The sequence below is a fragment of the Ranitomeya imitator genome, chromosome 6, assembly GCF_032444005.1.
Source record: "Ranitomeya imitator isolate aRanImi1 chromosome 6, aRanImi1.pri, whole genome shotgun sequence".
In the NCBI taxonomy this organism is placed as follows: Eukaryota; Metazoa; Chordata; class Amphibia; order Anura; family Dendrobatidae; genus Ranitomeya; species Ranitomeya imitator.
In genome coordinates, this window is record NC_091287.1 from 424822462 (window position 1) to 424845712 (window position 23251).

Genomic DNA, 23251 nt, shown 5'->3' on the forward strand with positions numbered 1-23251 from the left:
ATTTCTCCTGTTACCCTTGGGAAAATACAAAACTGGGGGCTAAAAATAATTTTTGTGGGAAAACAAAAAGATTTTTTATTTTCACGGCTCTGCGTTATAAACTGTAGTGAAACACTTGGGGGTTCAAAGTTCTCACAATACATCTAGATAAGTTCATTGAGGGGTCTAGTTTCCAATATGGGGTCACTTGTGGGGAGTTTCTACTGTTTAGGTACATTAGGGGCTCTGCAAACGCAATGTGACGCCTGCAGACCAATCCATCTAAGTCTGCATTCCAAATGATGCTCCTTCCCTTCCGACCCCTCCCATGCGCCCAAACGGTGGTTCCCCCCACATATCAGGTATCGGCGTACTCAGGACAAATTGGACAACAACATTGAATTGGTCCAATTTCTCCTGCTAACCTTGTAAAAATACAAAACTGGGGGCTAAAATATAATTTTTGTGGAAAAAAAAATATTTTTTATTTGCACGGCTCTGCGTTATAAACTGTAGTGAAATACTTGGGGGTTCAAAGCTCTCACAACATATCAAGATGAGATCCTTAGGGGGTCTACTTTCCCAAATGGTGTCACTTGTGGGGGGTTTCTACTGTTTAGGTACATTAGGGGCTCTGCAAACGCAATGTGACGCCTGCAGACCAATCCATCTAAGTCTGCATTCCAAATGATGCTCCTTCCCTTCCGACCCCTCCCATGCGCCCAAACGGTGGTTCCCCCCACATATCAGGTATCGGCGTACTCAGGACAAATTGGACAACAACATTGAATTGGTCCAATTTCTCCTGCTAACCTTGGAAAAATACAAAACTGGGGGCTAAAATATAATTTTTGTGGAAAAAAAAATATTTTTTATTTGCACGGCTCTGCGTTATAAACTGTAGTGAAATACTTGGGGGTTCAAAGCTCTCACAACACATCAAGATGAGATCCTTAGGGGGTCTACTTTCCCAAATGGTGTCACTTGTGGGGGGTTTCTACTGTTTAGGTACATTAGGGGCTCTGCAAACGCAATGTGACGCCTGCAGACCAATCCATCTAAGTCTGCATTCCAAATGATGCTCCTTCCCTTCCGACCCCTCCCATGCGCCCAAACGGTGGTTCCCCCCACATATCAGGTATCGGCGTACTCAGGACAAATTGGACAACAACATTGAATTGGTCCAATTTCTCCTGCTAACCTTGGAAAAATACAAAACTGGGGGCTAAAATATAATTTTTGTGGAAAAAAAAATATTTTTTATTTGCACGGCTCTGCGTTATAAACTGTAGTGAAATACTTGGGGGTTCAAAGCTCTCACAACACATCAAGATGAGATCCTTAGGGGGTCTACTTTCCCAAATGGTGTCACTTGTGGGGGGTTTCTACTGTTTAGGTACATTAGGGGCTCTGCAAACGCAATGTGACGCCTGCAGACCATTCCATCTAAGTCTGCATTCCAAATGGCGCTCCTTCCCTTCCGAGCCCTCCCATGCGCCCAAACGGTGGTTCCCCCTCACATATGGGGTATCAGCGTACTCAGGACAAATTGGACAACAACTTTTGGGGTCCAATTTCTCCTGTCACCCTAGGGAAAATACAAAACTGGGGGCTAAAAAATAATTTTTGTGGGAAAAATATTTTGTTTTATTTTCATGGCTCTGCATTATAAACTTCTGTGAAGCCCTTGGTGGGTCAAACTGCTCACCACACATCCAGATAAGTTCCTTAGGGGGTCTACTTTCCAAAATGGTGTCACTTGTGGGGGGTTTCAATGTTTAGGCACATCAGTGGCTCTCCAAACGCAACATGGCGTCCCATCTCAATTCCTGTCAATTTTGCATTGAAAAGTCAAACGGCGCTCCTTCCCTTCCGAGCTCTCCCATGCGCCCAAACAGTGGTTTACTGCCACATATGGGGTATCAGCGTACTCAGGACAAATTGGACAACAACTTTTGAGGTCCAATTTCTTCTCTTACCCTTGGAAAAATAAAAAATTGGGGGCAAAAATATAATTTTTGTGAAAAAATATGATTTTTTATTTTTACGGTTCTGCATTATAAACTTCTGTGAAGCACTTGGTGGGTCAAAGTGCTCACCACACATCCAGATAAGTTCCTTAGGGGGTCTACTTTCCAAAATGTTGTCACTTGTGGGGGGTTTCAATGTTTAGGCACATCAGTGGCTCTCCAAACGCAACATGGCGTCCCATCTCAATTCCTGTCAATTTTGCATTGAAAAGTCAAACGGCGCTCCTTCCCTTCCGAGCTCTCCCATGCGCCCAAACAGTGGTTTACTGCCACATATGGGGTATCAGCGTACTCAGGACAAATTGGACAACAACTTTTGGGGTCCATTTTCTCCTGTTACCCTTGGTAAAATAAAACAAATTGGAGCTGAAGCAAATTTTTTGTGTAAAAAAGTTAAATGTGGTTTTGAGCACCTTGAGGGGTGCAGTTTTTAGAATGGTGTCACACTTGGGCATTTTCTATCATATAGACCCCTCAAAATGACTTCAAATGAGACGTGGTCCCTAAAAAAAAATGGTGTTGTAAAAATGAGAAATTGCTGGTCAACTTTTAACCCTTATAACTCCCTAACAAAAAAAAAATTTGTTTCCAAAATTATGCTGATGTAAAGGAGACATGTGGGAAATGTTACTTATTAAGTATTTTGTGTGACATATCTCTGTGATTTAATTGCATAAAAATTCAAAGTTTGAAAATTGCGAAATTTTCAAAATTTTCGCCAAATTTCCATTTTTTTCACAAATAAACGCAGGTACTATCAAAGAAATTTTACCACTATCATGAAGTACAATATGTCCAGAGAAAACAATGTCAGAATCACCAGGATCCGTTGAAGCGTTTCGGAGTTATAACCTCATAAAGGGACAGTGGTCAGAATTGTAAAAATTGGCCTGGTCATTGACGTGCAAACCACCCTTGGGGGTAAAGGTGTTAAAGGGAAGGTGCCATTAAAAAAAAAAATTTTTCAGAAATTGTAAAAATGTAAAGAATTAATGATTACATTTTCTTAAAAAATATTATCATTTGTTTATAATTTAGTAAAATATGAAAAATAATTTGAAAAGTTTTGGAATTTCCACTTTTCAACACTAGGGGGAGCAGCTGCTGAAATTTCAGAAAAACCTAGTGTACAAATAGCTCACATTACAGCACTGCAGTAATTATGGGCGGAGTCTGCTGACCTGTGTGATGTCTCCTCCCCTTCTGGGTGTTTGCTAAGGGATTAGAGAGGATGATATTCAGGAACCCAGTGAAAAGCCATTTTGTTGGTGACTGCAGAGTATGGCTGCCGTCACACTAGCAGTATTTGGTCAGTATTTTACCTCAGTATTTGTAAGCCAAAACCAGGAGTGGAACAAATAGAGGAAAAGTATAATAGAAACATATGCACCACTTCTGCATTTATCACCCACTCCTGGATTTGGCGTACAAATACTGAGGTAAAATACTGACCAAATACTGAGCGTGGACGGCAAACCTTAGGCTACTTTCACACTAGCGATTTTGGCTGTACGGTGCAATGCGTCATTCAGGAGAAAAAACGCATCCTGCAAAGTTGTCTGCAGGATGCGTTTTTCCCCATAGACTAACATTACCGACGCATGTAACGTTTGTGCGTCGAGTCCACCATTTTCGACCGCGCATGCACGGCCGAAACTCCGCCCCCTCATGCCCAGACCTTACAATGGGGCAACGGAAGCGTCACAAGACTGCTTCCGCTGCCCACGTCGGGCATTTCTTTCACAGCATGCGTCAGTACGACGCACTGTGAAAGGCCCGTACCGACGCTAGTGTGAAAGCAGCCTTATACTGACAAGTAGACAGTCACCATGGCAGGCAGCAAGGATTCTGGGAGATATGTGGTGGAGGGAGCAGGGTGACAGCAGCACAGAGTATTTCAGGAGAGCAGTGTGCTGGTCTATAGGGGCCCCCTGTTTGGTGCGCGGAGCAGCCAGGGATTGTACATAGAGCGCTGTCTTATACACACCTGGATGGACCGTCTGCTCCACAGAAATCCAGGAAACATTTCTGAGGATTGATGGCCTGTTCTGATCCAGACTTTGCATGCAGACCCCATTCCCCTCCTCAGATCCTGTCCTGGCGATGTGTGAAAGCGAGGCGACAGGCACAGTCGGGGTGACGCTGGGAAGGAAATGTAGCCATATAGTAACAATAAAAATGAGACCCCTCTCTTCAGCTGCCTCACCAGCCTTCCCCTGACTACACCTAACTGGAGGTCATGCTGTCCCCTCTATTACCCCAGACCCACGTGCAGGTGCTCAGCCAGAACCACCATAGAATGGGTCCGCTTTCTGAATATAATACTGACATACAGATCACACATAATACCGCCATGTAGATCACACATAAAACCACCATATAATTCTCACATAATACTGCCACATAGATAGATCACACATAATCCCACAATACAGTTCTCATATAATCCCGTCATATAGTTCTTATATTATTGCACCATACTGATCAAACATAATACAACCATACATATTACATATAATACTGTCATATAGATCACACATAATGCCATCATACAGGTCACACATAATAATTAGCGGCATCAAGTGTGGTCTATATGGCAGCATTATGTAAAAAATATACATTATATGGTGGCATCATGTTTGATCTATATGGCAGCAGTATGCAAAAAATATATATATGGCAACATTACGTTCCGTCCATATTACAGTATTATGTAATAGATATATCTGGCGGCATTATGTATGACCTATATGGCAGTATTATGTAATAAATATATATGGCGGTATATTTATTATGTAAAGGCAGGAAAGTTGTGAGCTATGCCCTTCTGTGACCCCCACAATTATTATTATTTTTTTTTTGGGGGGGGGGGCAATTAGACCTTATGCTATGTCGCCCTATGATTTGTATGTACGCCCCTGGTGACGATCCTCACAGCTTGTCCTGAAAGACAGCAGGCTTGGGGTGTCGGTGAGATTGAGGTGGGTTTCAGGGAGCAGGAGATGGGTGTCAGGGGGCATGGGGTGGGTCAGTGAGCTTAGGGTGGGTGTCAGGGCTCAGTCTCAGTCTTTCCTCTTCTGCTCCCTGGATCACTAGTCTCAGACCACCTGCCCTCTGCTCTGCACTGTATAGTAGGACCATCAGGCAGGAGACCTGAGGAGCTGCAGGACTACAACACTTAGGAGCTCAGTCCTGGCATGCTGGGACTTGTAGTGACACAGCAGCTAGAGCTTGCTGAGTGTCATCACCCCCTGGGTCTGCTTCCTTGTGCCAACCATAGCCAAATGTTAGAACACTATTACTGTGCCAACCATAGCCCACCTCTTTACACTGTGCAGACCTCCCACCTGATCCATAGGTGAAGCCCCCAGGCTGCTGCCTGCCTGCACACTGATCCCCCTGCACCATGCACAGCTGCAGGCAGGGAAGGGTTAACCATTACAGGCCAGCCTGGGTGCCGCCCCCTGTAACCAGGAGGGATCCCCTGCTGCAGAGAATCATGGGGCTTCAGACTCCAGGCTGCAATCTACAGGGACAGTCACTGTGTGGGGTGATGAAGTGTTGCCACAGATCAGTGCTGCACACAACGCTCCATGTACAGGGAGACACACTGCTGCTGCTGGGGGATTTCCTGCCCCTGGACTGAGGGAGGAAGCTTTCAGCAACACAGGGCAGGTCGGCAGTGATCACTGCTAATGCTGCAGATACTTACCCCAAACCCTCGCTCCCAGCAGCTTCTCCTCAACATCTTCTGTCCTCGCAGCCCACAGCAAACAAAATGGCCGCGATCTCCTCTCACAGCTCCTCTCACAGCTGTGACGTAGCAGCCCAGTGGGCGTGTCCAGGTCACAGCTGAGAGGCAGGAGGAGCGGCCTCAATGTAAGAGATGCGGTCGGGGTCCGACTGTTGGCTCCTATGTCCATGGCTGCCGTAAGTGAGGAGTGCAAGTGTCCTTCCCAGACACACACACCCGCACTAGTCAAAATGGCAGCCCCCAGTGGCACACACAAATGTTAATAAATAAAAAACTATTAAAGTAGTTAATTTAATTTTGTATTAAAAATAATTGATTGTATAATACAAAAAGTAAAATCACGGCACCTTCCCTTTAAGCCACTTTGTTACCATTTTGGCAGTATGCTTCTGGTCATTGTCAATTTAGAAGACCCATTTCGGCCCAAGCTTTAACTTCCTGGCTAATGTCTTGAGGTGTTGCTTCGGTATTGCCACATAATCTTCTTTTCTCATGATGCCATCTATTTTGTGAAGTTCACCAGTCCCTCCTGCAGCAAAACAACCCCACAACATGATGCTGCCATGCCCGTCTTTCACAGTTGGGATGGTGTTCTTAAGCTTCCAAGCTTCTCCCTTTTTCCTCCAAATGTAGCAATGGTTATTATGCCCAAAAAGTTCAATTTTAGTTTAATCAGATTACAGGACATGTCTTAAAAAATGAAGGTCTTTGTTCCTGTGTGCATTTTCAAACATTAACCCCTTCAAGACCCAGCCTGTTTTCACCTTTCTGACCCGGCCAATTTTTACAATTCTGACCACTGTTCCTTTATGAGGTAATAACCCTGGAACGCTTCAATGGATCCCACTGATTCTGAGAATGTTTTCTCGTGACGTATTGTACTTTATGATAGCAGTAAAATTTCCTCGATATGACTTGCGATTTTTGGTGAAAAAAATGGAAAATTGGCGAACATTTTGAAAATTTTGCAATTTTCCAAATTTTAATTTTTATGCCCTTAAATCATAGAGTTATATCGCACAAAATAGTTAATAAATAACATTTCCCACATGTCTACTTTACATCAGCACAATTTTGGAACCAAATTTTTTTTTGTTAGGAAGTTATAAGGGTTAAAAGTTGCCCAGTGATTTCTCAATTTTTCAACACATTTTACAAAACCATTTTTTTAGGCACCACATAACATTTGAAGTCAATTTGAGGGGTCTATATGATAGAAAATAAACAAGAGTGATACCATTCTAAAAACTGCACCCCTCAAGGTGCACAAAACCACATTCAAGAAGTTTATTAACCCTTCAGGTGCTTCACATGAATTTTTGGAATGTTTAAAAAAAATGAACATTTAACTTTTTTTCACAAAAAATTTACATCAGATCCAGATTTGTTTTATTTTACCAAGGGTAACAAGAGAAATTGGACCACAAAAGTTGTTGTGCAATTTGTCTTAAATACACTGATACCCCATATGTGGGTGTAAACCACTGTTTGGGCGCATGGCAGAGCTCGGAAGGGAAGGAGCACCATTTGAACTTTTCAGCGCAGAATTGGCTGGAATTGAGATCAGCCCCATGTCGCGTTTGTAGAACCCCTGATGTACCTAAACAGTGTAAACCCCCCACAATTGACACCATTATGGAAAGTAGACCCCCTAAGGAACTTATCTAGATGTGTGGTGAGCACTTTGAACCCCCAAGTGCTTCACAGAAGTTTATAATGTAGAGCCATAAAAATAAAAAATCAATTTTTTTCACAAAAATGATCTTTTTGCCCCCCAATTTTTTATTTTCCCAAGGGTAACAGGAGAAATTGGACCACAAAAGATGTTATACAAGTTGTCCTGAGTACGCTGATACCCTATAGGTGGGAGGGAACCACAGTTTGGGCTCATGGCAGATATCGGAAGGAAAAGAGCGCCGTTTTGGAATGCAGACTTTAATGGAATGGTCTGCAGGCATCGCTTTGCATTTGCAGAGCCCCTGATGTACCTAAACAGTAGAAACCCCCCACAAGTGACCTCATATTGGAACCTAGTCCCCCAAGGAACTTATCTAGATGTGTTGTGAGAACTTTGAACCCACAAATGTTTCACTAAAATTTAACGCAAAGCTGTGAAAATAAAAAATCATTTTTTTTCACAAAAATGATTTTTAGCCCCCACATTTTTATTTTTCTCAAGGGTAAAAGGAGAAACTGGACTGCAAAACATGTTGTCCAATTTGTCCTGAGTACGATGATACGCAAATTTGGGGGTAAACCACCATTTGGGCGCATGGCAGAGCTCGGAAGGGAAGGAGCACCATTTTACTTTTTCAGCGCAGAATTGGCTGAAATTGAGATCGGACGCCATGTCACATTTGCAGACCCATTGATGTGCCTAAACAGTGGAAACCCCCCAATTCTAACTCTAACCCTAACCCAACATCCCTCTAACCCTAGTCCCAACCATAACCCTAACCACACCCCTATCCCAAATACTCCTGTTACCCTAATCCCAACCTTAACCACAACCCTAACCCCAACACACCCCTAACCCTAATCCCAACCATATCCCTAACCACATCCCTAGCCCTGAAACACCCCTAATCTAATCCAAACCTTAATCCCAACCCTAACCCCAGCCGTAAATGTAATCTAAACCCTAACCCCAACTCTAGCCTTAACCCTAACCCTAACTTTAGCCCCAACCCTAACCCTAACTTTAGCCCCAACCCTATCCCTAACTTTAGCCCCAACCCTAACAGTAACTTTAGCCCCATCCCTAACCCTAATTCGAGCCCTAACCCTAGCCCTAACCCTAACTGGAAAATTGAAATAAATACATTTTTCTATATTATTATTTTTCCCTAACTAAGGGGTTGATAAAGGGGGATTTGATTTACTATTTATAGCTGGCTTTTATAGCGGGTTTTTATGTTTTGCAGCTGTCACTCACTAAAAGACTCTTTTTATTTCAAAAAATAGTTTTTGCATCACCACATTTTGAGAGCTATAATTTTTCCATATTTTTGGTCCATAGAGTTATGTGAGGTCTTGTTTTTTGCGGGACGAGTTGACGTTTTTATTGGTATCATTTTCGGGCACATGACATTTTTTTATCGCTTTTTAATCCGATTTTTGTGAGGCAGAATGAAAAAAAACAGAAATTCATGAATTTCTTTTTGAGGGGCGTTTATACTGTTCCGCGTTTGGTAAAATGGATAAAGCAGTTTTATTCTTCTGCTCAGTACGATTACAGCTATACCTCATTTATATATTTTTTTATGTTTTGGCGCTTCTATACAATAAAAACTATTTTAAAGAAAAATAATTATTTTTGTATCGCTTTATTCTGAGAGCTATAACTTTTATTTTTTTGCTGATGATGCTGTGTGATGGCTCGTTTTTTGGGGGACAAGATGACGTTTTCAGCGGTACCATGTTTATTATATGTGTCTTTTTGATCGCGTGTTATTCCACATTTTGTTCGGCGGTATGATGATAAAGCATTGTTTTTTTGCCTCGTTTTTTTTTTTTTTTTTTTTTTTATGGTGTTCACTAAAGGGGTTAACTAGTGGGACAGTTTTATAGGACTGGTCGTTACGGACATGGCGATACCAAATATGTGTACTTTTATTGTTTTTTTTATTATTATTTACATAAATAAATGGATTTATTGGTAAAATATTTATTTTATTTATTTATTTGGGGATTTTTTAAATATATTTTTTACACATCATTTTTTTTTAACTTTATTACATTGTCCCACGTTGGGACATCACTATATAAGGTCAGGTCGCTGATCTGACAGTTTGCATAGCACTGTGTCAGATCAGCGATCTGACAGGCAGTGTAGGAGGCTTGCCGGCACCTGTTCTTAGCAGGCACTCGCAAGCCACCTCACTCCCGGACTCGAAAGGAGCCCCGCGGCCATCTTTGAGCCGGGGGTCTCCATGGAGACCACAGGAACAACGCGATGATCGTGTTGTTGCGGTGGGAGAGCGCAGGGAGCCCCCGTCCCTGCGCTATTGTCCTCTCTGCCGGTCAGTACTGACAGCGGCATCAGAACAGTTAAATGCCCGCTGTGATCGTGCCGCCGTACTAGTACTGCGCTGGTCAGAAATGCACCTCCCGCAGCGCAGTACTAGTACGGCAGAGGTCAGGAAGGGGTTAATTTTGCTTTTTATGTTTCTTTAGGACTAATGGCTTCTTCCTGACAGAGTGGCCTTTCTGACCATGGTAATTATAGTACTCGTTTCACTGTGTATATTGACACAATCTTACCAGCTTCCGCCATCATCTTAACAAGGTCTTTTGCCTTTGTCCTTGGGTTGATATGCACGTTGGACCAAAGCACGTCCATGTCTGGTACACAGAACCCGTCTCCTTCCTGAGCGGTTTGATAGCTGGACATTCCCATCTTGTTTGTATTTGTATATTATTGTTTCTAACAATGAATGTGGCACCTTCAGGTATCTTGAAATTGTATCCAAGGATGAGCTACACTTGTGCAAGTCCACAATTCTCTTTCTGATATCTTGTCTGACTTCTTGAGACTTCCCCATGATGCTACACAAAGAAGCAGTGTGTTTCAGGTGTGCATCCACGAGTGTGTCTCTAACTCAGATGTTTCCAAAAAAACAGAATCTTCCAAACACATGACATCATCATATGGGTAGTACAGAATTGTTTAAAGGCATAGAAATCTTACTGTATGTAAACTTATTCTGGCATTTGGCAAACATTAATAATTATGGTAATCCTAATTGACCTAAAACGGTAAAAAAAATTCTGATTTCATGTCAGATATTGAGAAAAACATGCATATGTGTCTTTTTATATAGTGTATGTAAACTTCTGGTTTCAACTGCATATAACTGCAACACACAATAGTATAACGAGAAATACGCTAATTTGTGGTTTCACCATTGTAAATCATTTGATACAAGATTATTTTAAAAGAACAAAATGAAAGAATGAGATAATTAATTCTAGTGAGCAAAATGAAGGATCCTGAAATGAACTTTGGAATATGCAGTAACAGGTGCTTGAGAGCAGTAGTCTGGTGACAGATGGACAAGATGCACAAACACACAACAAAGTGAATTGAATAGGAATGGAAGAGGATCATTAGCTACATAAGAGAGCAGAAATAGATGAATTATTGAATGAGCTGGGATAGCTGATTTCTCTTTGAGAATCACCATCCTCTGTTGAGCACGACAGAGAACAAGCTATTTAGTGCAGTGGCAGATGCATTTTTAAATGACTTATTCTAGTTACAATTTCATTTATATTTATGAAACCTGCTTGTATTTTGTTTCAGTAGTGTTATGTTAGGTGTCGAGTTCCTACCGCTGCACAGGGGGAATCTCGAACCAAGTCAGCTGTGGTCTTCCATTCTTCTCCAGCCACAATGGTACCTGCTCAGCGGAGACGTCGGCCCCAGCGCCTGCCTCGGACAGATACTGCACGTTTAGTTACTGCTGCCCTTCCAGGTTCAGCCATTATAACCAGTACTGTTCGGCAGCGAGCAGGCGCTCCTGGGACTAAGTCCTGCTTTTCTCCTTCTGAGCATGCCCAAGGGAAGACTTCTCATTGGAGGTCGGGGGTCACATGCTCAGGTCCTGTAGCAGCTCTTATTGGTCCACTAGGAAGGTCCTGAAGAGCTACAACTATAAAAGGTTTGCATGGCCTCATGGCCATGCGCTAGTATCATTTGTGTTTAGCTGTTGCCAGTGGATACTCTACCACTCAGTTTATATGTGGTGTGAGTCTGTTTAGCTCTGGGGCTGTACACTCAGGCAGGCAGCTAGCGTCAGTGGGGGCAATTAGCCTTGGCTCAGCATCTGTTTCCTTCATGTGTGCGGTTAGAACAGAAGATTTCCAGAGCAATCACAACCCTAGTTAGGGTATTATTCTCTGAATACAGCGCGACTCTGTGAGGCAACAGAGCTCGCTTTCATTTCACACGAGGTGAAGTTTAACCCACGTGTGACCTCAGTGTCCATCTGCCATTATTTTGCAGCAGGTATCTCTGTACGGTGGACCTCAGGCTGCGAACCCACCTCGTATCAATCTCTCTATTACTTGGTGCGTTCCGCTAGCCCTAGCAGTATACTAGCACCAGGGTCTGGCTAGGAACAACCTCAGCTGTGGATGTTGCCGCAGTAGCTGTTCAGGCTGCTAGCATGGCTGCAGCAAGTTTGTCCACTGACACCCCTAGTTGTGACCTTATCTCGCCTCCCGCTGCCAGATAAATACTCTGGTGATAGTAAATCTTGTAGGGATTTCGTGAGCCAGTGCGCAATACACCTCGAGCTCCTGGCTGCATGTTTTCCCACAGAGCAGGCAAAGGTGGGATTCATTATATCTCTCCTGTCGGACAGGGCGTTGGAGTTGGCTATGCTGCTGTGGGAGCGTGGCAATCATGTGGTGCAGAGTGCTCCATTGTCTTGAGCACTCTGAAACAGGTCTTTTTAGGACCTGGAGTCACCCATGATACGGCACGCCAATTGTTGGCATTGACGCAGGGCTCGTCCATGGTCAGCCATTTTGCCGTACACTTCCGGACTTTAGCATCTGAGCTGGAGGGGTCGGATAAAGCCCTCATCCCTGTATTTTAGAGGGGGCTGGCTGACCATGTGAAGGACACTTTGGCCACTAGGGAGATTCCCGCCACGCTGGAGGAGCTAATAGCTGTATTTACATGCATAGATCTTCATTTTAACGAACAAAGGTTGGAGCGAGCCCAGTGTAGGCAGAGGTTTCGGCTGGCTCCCACCTTTGCCAAACCTTTGGAATCTCCGGTCCAGGCGCCCGGGTCACATGAGGCCATGGAGGTGTCACGAGCGGGATCTAAGTTCCAGACCGCTCGTGCACTCAAGGTCTGTCATGTCTGCTAGCAGTCAGGACATCTTGTCTCCAGATGTTCCCAGTGGTCGGGAAAATGTCAGCGTCTAATGGTTTTAAGAGGAGATACACTAGACATGGCGATATTTTCCTCCAAACTGTCCTTTAAGGGGACAATTAGCATAGGCTCATCCACTCATTCGACACCAGCGAAAGACAGGAGAATATTGACACCAAATTTAGTAGAAAAGAATATACAAAATTTTATTTATAAATACCAGACAAATAACATACATTAAAAAGAAGCATGAAAGACTATAAAACAATTCCTCCATGCAAGGAGGAGGGAAACCAACCGGTACACAAATGGCTCACCAATGCATATATGACCTGGGTAGCTAGTACTAGAAGTGCTAGAAAAACAGGGTACAGGAAAATGAAGAGGAAAGATCCCCCTGGTGTTCAACGGGCCTCATATAATCTTAATCCCTGAAACAATCCTGAATCCAACAAGTAATATGGTAATCAGCACTTACCCATCATAAGTCAGCGTTGGTGCAGCCTTCCCACTACCCCTGACGCGCGTTTCGCAATAATAGCTTTCTCAAAGGGGAGGTGTTTATTTGTGTCTCGCTCATACTGCGCCCTTTATAGGATGTCAGCACCTGGGAGTAATTGGCGCATGTACTCACAGATCCCTCCACGTGTGAAAAAAGTGCAGACACGATAAGCGTCAAACAGTGCGGCGCGCATGGGGGCGAAATATCCACCCATGGTACCAGTATCCATCCGCGCCGCACTTACCAGACGCCACCATGATAGCACAGTGTGGAGTGACCAGACAGCGCACGCGCTCCATTCCCACCGGAAAACCGGAAGTGCATCATCACCGGAAACCCAAGACCTCAAGAGAGACCTCCCATGTGTGCTGCGCCTGCGTCTGAAACAGAACGCACGTCCTACCAATACGCCGTAAGTGTCACCATGGTTATAAGGACAGCGCCTGCACACAGCCAGAACTGGATGAACTGGAGCATCATCCCAAGTACACCGTACTAATCCGTGACCCTGACCTAGATATCACTATATTGCCGGGCATCATATTGTAGCGGAGATTCTGTTACACCCCAACTCGCACTAAGGTGAGTGTCATAATTAGGTCATAATAACCTCCATATCAAAATATAAATACCCACCGCGCAAATCGGGGTCACAGAATCTCCGCTACCCAGTCCAAATACTAGACTGAAAAACCGCTCCAAATCCATCCAGAAACCGTTACGGACAAAGAAGAAAGAAGAAATAAAAAGGTATATAATACGTGTACAGATATATATATGGAGCCTTATTTTCGCCAAAAAATCAAATGTATCATACTGTGATATATCATATGAAGGGAAGTGTCCCCAATATTGGCATATAGCTCAATAACAACTACGTGCCCAGAGAATTCCTGTACATGATAGCACAAATACTCATCACTAAAAAGGGACACTTACAAACATACTATCATATGTTGCACTGGCTGTAAACCAACATATTACATATAAGTGTAAGAAGAATGTTACAATCACACATCTAATAACTCAAACATGTGAACACCCCCCACACATGAATTCTTTTCCACTAGCTCCGGGTCACAAATAACGGTTTCTGGATATCGGTGAGTTGAATCTTCATCCATCCTGAACGATCTTGATGGTCGAAAGCCAATGATGATAGTACCCAGAGACGCATATTGTATGAAAAAAAAAATTGTAAAATAAAAAAACTGAACTAAAATATAAGAAAAGACAAAAGACACAATTAAAATCATGTCATGATACCGAGATATGATACATATAGAGCCATTATAGTCTAAATTTGCACGCGAACAAAGGTGTGGGGAACAGGAATGACCTCACAAAAATGGGGCAAAGGATACCATTTCATTGAGACCCCTCGGTACTACTGTGTCCAAGGTAATAATCCACCTACACTCCCTTTGGGCCAAAATCTGCTTGAGGTCACCGCCTCTAATACCTCCGTGAATGCGGTCAATTCCCCTAATACTCAATCCCTTGGGATTACATCCGTGTCGTTCTCGAAAGTGTCTGGGAAGGGTCTTAAGGGTCGATATATCTTGTACATCCCTAGCGGCTAGGATATCGCGAACATGCTCCCGTGTCCGGATTTTAAGTTCCCTAGATGTGAGACCTACATATATGAGGGAGCAGGGACAGGTGGCATAATATACCACATATGATGTTTTACACGTAATATAATCTCTAATCACAAATTCCCTGCTCCCATCAGATGACTTGAAGGTCCCACATCTAGTTATGTTCGGGCATGCAACGCATGAGCCGCAGGGGAAACACCCACGTTTGTTACCACCCAAATTAAAGATTTTTGACTGTTTAGCCACATAGTGGCTGTTCACCAACGTGTCCCTCAAGTTCTTCTTTTTTGAATCATAACTGGGGACTCAGATAAATGAGTCGCCAACACACTATCACTACGCAAAACTGGCCAGTGTCTCTGCAGGGTCTCCCGGATTTTATCCCATTGGCAGTTAGAAGTTGAGATATAACTAAGCCTATAGTCATTATTTTGAATAGATCTCTTCTCAGATGGCCTGAGAAGTTCACTTCTTCTCATCGCCCGTGCACGCCTATATCCGGTTTTAATGCAACGGTTGCTATACCCCCTGGCCTTAAACCTATCAGAAAGAATGGTAGACTGCTTCTCAAAGCGGGCATCTGTGGAACATACCCGCCTGTTCCTGAGGTACTGACCAACTGGGATGGCTTTAATCACGGAATAGCTGTGGGCCGAAGAGGCATGTAGGAGAGAATTAACAGAAGTGTCTTTTCTATATAAGTCCGTTTCCAGACCCCCATCCTCTCCGACCTACAGACTAATATCTAAAAAATCAACATGTTTCGTGTGATACTGAAAAGTAAATTTCAAATTAAATTCATTATTATTAAGTTGTTGCATGAAGTCTAATAGGCTGGCCTCGCTACCCTCCCAAAACATCAATACATCATCAATGTAGCGAAACCAGCCTATTACTGGGTCGGCGGCCTGTGCCCCGTCGCCCTGAAAAACCTGCCTCTCCCAGAATCCGAGAAACAGGTTTGCGTACGACGGCGCACAGGCCGCGCCCATCGCGGTACCTTGTGTTTGCAAAAAAAAACGGTCTTTAAAAACGAAAAAGTTATGTGTTAAAACAAATTCCAATAAATCCAAAATAAACTCAGAAAAATGGCCATCCCAGTTGGTTTCCCTCAGGAAAAAGCGGGCCGCCCTGAGTCCATCAGCATGTCTAATCGACGTGTACAATGACTCAATATCGATAGTGACTAATAAGATTCCATCGTCCACTGTGATACCATCAATCTTAGTTAGCATGTCCATTGTGTCTCTGACATAGGAGGGGAGTGTCTCTACCAAAGGTTTGAGATGGAAGTCAATAAATTTGCAAATATTTTCACTCAACCCTCCTATGCCAGAGACTATGGGTCGGCCAGGGGGATTAGTAGCATCTTTGTGCACCTTTGGTAAAAGATAGAATGTAGCCACCTTAGGATATTTAGGCAAAAGTGCATCGAAAGATTTTTTGGGAATAATCCCTGACTCGTAGGCATTAGTCAAAATCAATTCCAATTCTATGCGGAACCCCTGCATAGGATTACTGGGCAGCACCCGGTACGTCTCCTTATTTTTGAGCTGCCGGAAGGCTTCTTTTTCATATTTATCAACAGGCCACACCACGACATTCCCTCCCTTGTCTGCCGGTTTAAAGACCACTGTGTCCATAGATTGCAACTCTTTAAGGGCTTTCCTTTGTCGATATGTCAGATTATCATTATATATCTTCTGAGGTATCTTTTTAAGATCCTCAGTAACCAGCCGACAGAAGATGTCGACTGGTGGACATACAGACAAGGGAGGGAATGCCGTAGATTTAGGTGTAATAGAAGGTGGAATAGTACCTGTATATTCAGGCTGTTGCTCGTTAAGTAGATCTTCCAGGTCCGCCAGAGCTTGTTGTTCAGTGATTTCCAATTGTGGGCCAGTTTGATGGTATAATTTCTTAAAGATTAATTTACGACAAAAAAGATGGACATCCTTCAAGGCTGTAAAAAAGTCAAAGCCATTACGTGGTACAAAATTCAGGCCTAGTTTCAACAAATCGCACTGCGTTTCTGATAAGGGAAGCGAGGACAGGTTAATTACCTCAAGATTGCTGTTTTTAGCTTTGCGCTCATATTCGGGAGAGGGCTTCTGCTTACGTTTCTTATTGCCCTGGTAGCTTCTCAGGTAATGTGTGTTCTTAGTTTTTACTTGTTCAATATATCCACCCCCTGAGGCTATACTCGATCCTTCGGCTGATGAGAGGGAGGATATAGAACTTGATCTGGATCGTGTGGTGGGGTGACGATTGGCCCATTTTCCTTTCCATCTATATACTCAATTTTCTTGATAATCTAGATTGTCCCTCTGTAATTTTTTGGCCTTAAGAGCCCCAATCTCCTGCTCCCACTTTAAAAAGTCTTTATCCAGATCAGTGTTCAATTTTTCTAACGCATCCGGGGTAAGATCACTCTTGATTTTTCCCTGAATGTTGTCGATGTCCTTCTCAATTTCCCCCAATTTGGCATCATCGAGTTTCATTAGTAGCTCTATAAACCCACGGGAGCATTTTGTGGCTAAATCCTCCCATTCTTTTTTAAAAATACCATCATCCACATCAAACGATGGGAAAATTTGGATGCGGAGGCCCCTGGGGATTAAACCTCGTGTGAGGTATTGTCCCAGAGAGGCCCTGTTCCACCACAACTTTGTCCGCTTGTGCAAAAGACTTTTCAATTTAATAATTTGTTCTTTAGAATCTCGGGTACATGATTCTGGAATACCGGTTGGATCCTCCTTAAAAACATCATTTAAACGAGACAACCACGTTTGATCTCGGGCGCGGAAATCCATATGCTTAGGATTGGATACTGTGAAAAACACAGATAAGATATAAGCAACAACGATAATCGTAAAGCATTTAGTATAATAAATGGCCGAGAGCATGGTCACAATCTACCAAAGAAAAAAACGCTCTCCCTAACATAGAAGATGTAATCGTATATACGGGAGTGTCACTCCTAATAATGAACATACTACACCAGCGAAAGACAGGAGAATATTGACACCAAATTTAGTAGAAAAGAATATACAAAATTTTATTTATAAATACCAGACAAATAACATACATTAAAAAGAAGCATGAAAGACTATAAAACAATTCCTCCATGCAAGGAGGAGGGAAACCAACCGGTACACAAATGGCTCACCAATGCATATATGACCTGGGTAGCTAGTACTAGAAGTGCTAGAAAAACAGGGTACAGGAAAATGAAGAGGAAAGATCCCCCTGGTGTTCAACGGGCCTCATATAATCTTAATCCCTGAAACAATCCTGAATCCAACAAGTAATATGGTAATCAGCACTTACCCATCATAAGTCAGCGTTGGTGCAGCCTTCCCACTACCCCTGACGCGCGTTTCGCAATAATAGCTTTCTCAAAGGGGAGGTGTTTATTTGTGTCTCGCTCATACTGCGCCCTTTATAGGATGTCAGCACCTGGGAGTAGTTGGCGCATGTACTCACAGATCCCTCCACGTGTGAAAAAAGTGCAGACACGATAAGCGTCAAACAGTGCGGCGCGCATGGGGGCGAAATATCCACCCATGGTACCAGTATCCATCCGCGCCGCACTTACCAGACGCCACCATGATAGCACAGTGTGGAGTGACCGGACAGCGCACGCGCTCCATTCCCACCGGAAAACCGGAAGTGCATCATCGCCGGAAACCCAAGACCTCAAGAGAGACCTCCCATGTCTGCTAACTGGCAGGACTAGACGGGTCCAGAGTAGATACTGCGGATGCAGTCCAGATTAACCGGGTAACTGGTAGCAGAGGATCTGTGGAAACAGACAGAATAAGCGGAGTTCCTTGCAGATACTACAGAAACAGAAGCACAGAATAACAGGAACCAGAAGTTAGCAACAGTAGACACTTGTTGCTCCGGCGCCCTCCCTATGGTGGAAGGGCTAGAAATAATAGACAAACACACGCCATTGGTTAGAGGCAACATTTGAAAAATGCACACTGTCTCTTTAAGAGACCGGGAGCAGGCGCGCGTGCGTCCTAAGAACCCTTCCAGGGAACCTGCTGGCTGCACACCAGGAAGCAGGAGGGGAAGGAGAGGTGGGGGCTGCGTCCAGGCAGCATGAAGCCGGCACAGAGCGAGAGTCCTGACAGAGACCCCCTGGAGGTACAGTAAACAGACTGGGTGTAACAGTATCCCCCTCTTTACGCCCCCTCTTTTTCAAGCCTGCATAGAATCTTTTTAGAAGTAGAGGAGCACGGATATTCTCTTTAGGCTCCCAAGACCTCTCCTCAGGACCGAAGCCCCTCCAATCCACCAAAAAATAGCTCTTACCCCTTATCCTTTTAGTGGCCAAGATATTCTCTACCTCAAAAACATCCTCACTGACGGGATCCAGAGTGGAACCAGAATCTTTAAAAAATGAACTCAAAAGTACGGGTTTGAGGAGGGAAACATGAAAAGAATTAAGCACACGTAAGGAAGCTGGCAGTTTCAATTTGTACGATTACCCATAGTAAGTCCCCTCGAACAGGGACAGAATGGAAACGTTAATCCGTTTCAGGACTTCAAAAGGGCCGATGAAGCGGGGACCCAGTTTGTAAGATGGCATCTTCAGACGAATATATTTGGAGGAGAGCCATACCTTATCCCCTGGCCGGAAGGAAGGAGCCTCCAGACATCTTTTGTCCGCATGCTTCTTCATACGTAGAGAAGCTCTCTCTAAGGCAACCTTGGTGTCGCTCCATACTTTCGAGAATTCCTCCGTAAAGGTATCAGCTGCAGGAACTCCAGAAGACTCAGAGATGGTAAGCAGAATCCTGGGTTGGAGCCCAAACACAATCTGAAAGGGCGAGTTACCAGAAAACACACTTACTTGATTGTTGTACGAGAATTCTGCCCAAGGTAGCAACTTGATCCAGTCATCATGATGTACGTTGACGAAGTGACGCAAGAATCCTGTCAGAATTTGATTGGTCCTCTCTACTTGCCCATTGGATTGAGGGTGATATGCGGAAGAGAAGTCCAGCTCCACTTGTACAGACTTAAAAAGTGCTCTCCAGAATTTGGAAGTGAACTGGACACCCCTGTCGGATACGATGTGGAGAGGAAACCCGTGAAGACGGAAGATTTGTTGAATGAAATGATCAGCAAGCTCTGAAGCAGACGGGAGACCAGGTAACGGAACAAAATGTGCCATCTTCGAAAAACGATCCACCACAACCCAGATGACAGAACAGCCAGAGGAGACGGGAAGATCAGTAATAAAGTCCATTGCGATGTGTTGCCAGGGTACTGAAGGAACAAACAGAGGTAATAACCGCCCGGAGGGCAAACGCTTATCAGTCTTGTTGCGAGCACATGAAGGACAGGCAGCAACATACTCCTGAACATCCTTGCCCATGGTAGGCCACCAGTAGTAACAGGAGATGAGTTGCAGAGTCTTCTTTTGTCCGGCATGACCGGCCAATTTAGAAGAATGACCCCACCGAAGAACTCGTTTCCGATCTGAAGAAGATACAAAGGTTTTACCTGGAAGAAGTCGAGCAACATTAACTGCGGCCACCGATACTAATCTGGATGGTTCAATGATGTGGTGCGGTCCTTCCACAAAATCGGGAGGCAAAAACGCTCTGGAAAGTGCATTGGCTTTAATGTTCTTATCAGCTGGTCGGAAATAAAGAACAAAATTAAATCGAGCAAAAAACAAGGCCCACCGGGCTTGACGAGGATTCAGTCTCTGAGCAGATTGAAGATAAGCAAGATTCTTATGATCTGTGTAAATGATAACCTGATGAGCAGCACCCTCAAGAAGATGACGCCACTCCTGCAGAGCTAACTTGATGGCCAATAATTCACGATCTCCTATGGAGTAATTCCTCTCAGAAACAGAAAAGACTTTCGAGAAAAAACCACAGGTGACCATCCGGCCGGTCGACGACTTTTGGGTGAGAACTGCGCCAGCACCTATGGAGGAAGCATCAACCTCAAGCAAAAATTGTTTTTCGGAGTCCGGTCGATGAAGTACGGGTGCAGAGGAGAAGGCCTGCTTTAAAGAAGAAAAAGCCTCCTCAGCCTCAGGTGTCCATCCCTTGGCATTTGCGCCTTTCCAGGTCAAAGCCGAAATGGGTGCCACTCAAGTGGAGAAATTTGGAATGAACAAACGGTAATAGTTGGCGAACCCCAGGAACCGTTGTATTGCCTTCAAACCGCATGGGCGAGGCCACTTTAGAATGGCGGATACCTTCTCTGGATCCATCTTTAAACCTATAGACGAGACAATATAACCCAGGAAAGGCAGAGAGGATTGCTCAAAGAGACATTTTTCAATTTTAGCATAAAGTCTGTTCTCCCTGAGTCTTTGTAAGACAATACGTACATGTCTTCGGTGGGAAACTAAATAGGCAGAGAAGATCAGAATGTCATCCAGGTAAACAACAACACAAGAATAAAGCAGATCTCTGAAAATGTCATTTACAAATTCCTGAAACACTGCTGGTGCATTACTTAGCCCAAATGGCATTACCAGGTATTCGTAGTGTCCGTCCCGGGTGTTAAAGGCGGTCTTCCATTCGTCTCCTTTACAAATGCGTATCAAATTGTAGGCCCCTCTGAGATCCAGTTTGGTGAAAATTTTAGACCCCTCAAGACGATCAAACAATTCTGAAATTAATGGCAACGGGTACCTGTTCTTTACCGTAATCTGGTTTAGACCTCTACAATCGATACAGGGTCGTAGAGATCCATCCTTTTTCTTCACGAAGAAGAATCCAGCTCCAGCAGGCGAGGAAGACTTCCGGATGAATCCTCTGTCCAGGTTCTCCTGAATGTATTCAGACATGGACTGAGTCTCTGCTTGAGAAAGAGGATAAATCCGTCCACGTGGAGGAGACGCTCCGGGAAGCAGATCAATGGGGCAATCATACGACCTGTGTGGAGGTAATCTCTCCGCCTCCTTTTTCCCGAAGACATCAGCGAATGACCAGTAAGGTGACGGCAAACCTGGCAGGGGTTTAGGTTGTACTGGAGGAAGAGCAGGACGAACCGGAATGATACATCGATCAAAGCACGAATCTCCCCAGCGCAGGATCTCTCCTGTCCTCCAATTTAAAACAGGTTCATGCATCCGGAACCAGGGTAGACCTAGAAGCAAGGGGTGAGACAAATCTGACAACACATAAAAACAGATTCTTTCAGCATGGGTTAGACCTACCCGGAGTTCCAAAGGCACAGGGGTCTGCTATCCACAGATGTCACTTGCAATGATTCCGATAAACGCTGGACTGGAATCTGATAACGATCCACAACCGCCTGCCGAATAAGGTTCCCAGCGGCACCAGAATCCAGGTGACAGAACTCCGAAAACCTTGTTTTGCCGATGGCCACAGAGACTGCTATTTGCAAAGCTGGAGAGAGATGATCCTTACCTAGGGTAGCCTCTCCTACAGACCCCAGGCACTGGAGTTTCCCGGTCTCTTAGGACATCTCAGACCAAGAGGACATTTGAGCTTCTGACGAGGACGTACTGGTGGCCGCATATGGCCCGTGATATCGGGGATTATATTTGGGCATGTATCTCCTGCGCCAAGAATAGGTCTCCTCAGCCATGGCCTGCTGGGCTACTTTACCCCCTGCTGGTGGCAGAAAGGCCCTGGGAGATGGTCGGGATGGACTTCGTGGTGGGCTTACCCAAGTCTCATAGCTGCACTGTTAGTCACCGACCATTTTTCTAAAATGGTGCCCTTGCTGCTTCTTCCACGGTTACCTTCTGCACGGGCCTTGGCGGCATTGTTCATTAAGCATGTTTTCCGTCTACATGGCATGCCTGACAAAATTGTCAGTGACCGGGGTCCCCAGTTTGCGTCTCGGTTTTGGAGAAAGCTCTGTCATTTACTCAGCATTGAGCTGAATCTCTCTTCTGCGTACCATCCCGAGACAAATGGGTTGATAGAGAGGGCCAAGTAGACTCTGGTGACATACCTGCCCAATTTTTTCTCCGCCAGGCAGGATGACTGGGCATCTTTGTTTCCTTGGGCGGAATTTGCTTTGAACAGCGCCGTAGCCGACTCCACCGGGCAGACTCCATTTCTCCTTAATTACGGCCAGCATCCACGTGTCTCTGTGCCAATGCCTGTGTCATCCACTGATTCTAGCGTGGCAGACTAGGCAGTGGAGACACGTGACATTTGGGACCACACACAGGATGCCATCGGGGTCTCCAAGGAGAGAATGAGGGTTTCTGCCGATGCACGCCGGCGCCCCGCTCCGACCTTTGCTCCTGGCGACTTAGTGTGGCTCTCCACCCGTAACATCAGGCTGCATGTTGAGTCCACTAAGTTTGCGCCTCGCTGCATAGGCCCTTTCAAGATTCTAGAACAGGTTAACCCTGTGGTCTACCATTTGGCTATTCCTCCGCGCCTAGGTATCACAGACACTTTTCATGTATTCTTCTTAAAGGCCGTCTATATGTCCCGGTTTTCCGAGTCATCTGCCGGGACATCGGATTCA